Source organism: Nematolebias whitei, chromosome 11 (assembly GCF_014905685.2).
Source record: "Nematolebias whitei isolate Nwh7 chromosome 11, NemWhi1, whole genome shotgun sequence".
NCBI lineage: Eukaryota > Metazoa > Chordata > Actinopteri > Cyprinodontiformes > Rivulidae > Nematolebias > Nematolebias whitei.
The window spans coordinates 45,446,079-45,448,607 of record NC_056508.1 but is presented as its reverse complement, the minus strand read 5'-3'; positions in this window follow the sequence as shown (position 1 = coordinate 45,448,607).

Sequence of the window (2,529 nt, the reverse complement as noted above, 5' to 3'; positions counted from 1 at the left end):
TCTTTGTTGTTGTTCGCGCCACATGTGGTACATGCGGTGGAACGAAATTATGTACACAGGATCCCAGTTACATCCAACAATAAAATGTAAAAGAAAAACAGTAATAGGATCTAATATGTGAACTAAGAGCAACTGGTAGAGCTGCTGCCTCTCAGCGAGAAGGTCCTTGGTTCAAACCCCGGTCCAGGGGCCTTTCTGGGTGGAGTTTGCATGTTCTCTCCGTGCATGCGTGGGTTTTCTCCGGGTGCTCCGGTTTCCTCCCACAGACCAAAAACATGCATGTTAGGCTGATTGGTAACTCTAAATTGTCCCTAGGTGTGAGTGAGAGAGTGAATGGTTGTTTGTCTCGTTTGTCTCTATGTGTCCCTGTGATGGACTGGAGACCTGTCCAGGGTGTACCCCGCCCCTCGCACAGTGATTGCTGGACATGGGCACCAGCGACCCCCGTGACCCAAAATGGAATAAACGGGTAAAGATAATGGATGGATGGATGGATGGATGTGAACTAAGAAAAGCATCAACTAAATGTACACTAAGCATAAAAACAATACACCGAACAGCAGCACGAGCATGAGTTTGTGTGAGCAGATGAGCATGAATGAACACAGCAACATGAAACAGATCAGCAGCACCATGAAACAGATCAGCAGCAACATGATGTGATTTTTCACATTATCTTGATTAGATATTCATGAGTCTAACAACCTCAGGGTAGAAGCTGTTCCTCAGTCTAGTGGTTCTACACTTAATGCTCCTCAACCCCCTTCCTGAAGGGAGCGGGGCAAAAAGTGTGTGTGCTGGGTGAGTGGGGTCCTTCATGATGCAGGTGGCCCTCTTCCTGCATCTAGAGGTGTAGATGTCTGTGATGTTGGGGAGGCTGACTCTAACAGACTTCTGTGCAGCCTTCACCACTCTCTGCAAAACTTTTCTTTCTGCAGCTGTGCAGCCTCCATGCCACACGTTGATGCTGGAGCACAGGATGCTCTCCACTGCACACCTGTAGAAGGAGGTGAGGACAGAGCTTCCCACACCATTAGAGCTGCCACCTCCCAGCAAGAAGGTTATCGGATCGAACTCTGGCCGGGGGGTAGTGTCCGGGTGGAGTTTAGATGTTCTCTCCGTGCTGCGTGGGGTTTTCTCCGGGTACTTCCACAGACCTAAAACATGCATGTTAGGCTGATTGGTAACTCTAAATCGTCCCTAGGTGTGAGAGAGACAAACGAGACAAACAACCATCCACTCTCTCAATGTGTCCCTGTGATGGACTGAAGACCTTTCTAGGGTGTCCCCCACCTCTTGTACACCGATGGCTGGACATCGACAACAGTGACCCCTGCGAAACAAAAAGAAAGAAGTGGATAGAGATAACGGATGGATAATCAACAAAAACATCATGACGTACCAGTAAAAGCCAAACTACTTTGTACTTACAAAACACATGGAGCCCCATGGGTGGGGGTGGGGCACAACCATTGTAAACAGCATAATGCAGAACTAACCGAAAGACACAGAATATAAAGGAACACTAACAAGAGAGAATGGCAAACACCTGGGGAGAGCCAAGGATTCAATTCAAATCAATTCACTTTATTTCTATAGCTCCAAGTCACAACAGAAGTCGTCTCAGGGCACTGAACAGAAACATTCACGTACATAAAAAGCCAGTTAGTAAAAGTTCTCTATCTAAGGAAGCAGCAGGTTGTGTTGAATCTTCACTTCGTCACAGTCTCTCATTCTGAGCAAGTGCAAAGGAGACAGTGGAAAGGAAAAACTCCCTTTTAACAGGAAGAAACCTCCAGCAGAACCAGGCTCAGCAGCCATCTGCTTCGACCAGCTGAGTTTGAAAGGACAGGAAGTAGAAACAAACACAGAATGGCAGCAGGTGAACTTTCTATAGGAGGAAAGACAAAAAAACACATTAAGATATAAATAATTACAAATAAAAACAGGTAGAGTAAGTAAAGACAGCAGCAGAGTGAAGAAATGTGGTCAATTTGTCCTCCAGTACTCTATGCCTAAAGTAGCACAACTAAGGAATAGCTCAGGAAACCCAAGCCAACTCTAACTATAGGATTTATCAAAAAGGAAAGACTTAAGCCTAACTTTAAAGTAGGATCAGGTGAGAGTGGGTGGGGCTGGGGCAGGGAACTGAACTATGACAGGTAAAAACACAAATCAATCTGAACTTAGATGAAACTATACCCCCCCCCCCCCCCCACACACACACACACACATAAAAAACAACAGAAGATAAAGCTAATAAAGTCTAAACAAGCAGATTTTAACTAGAACCAGGATGTTGGTTCCCTTCCTATTTGACGCGTCCGTGTTGTTGCCACCTTGGTGATTTCTGTGATTGTTTGTTCTACAGACAAATATTTTGCTGCTTCAGTGTTTGTATGCAGAAAACACTGCACAATACATTATTATTCACATGTAGTCACAACAATCACCAAATCCTGCTGTATTGTTTTTACTTACAACTAGAACTTGGTTCAGTTTTATGATGTAATCCTGACCTCTGAGGCA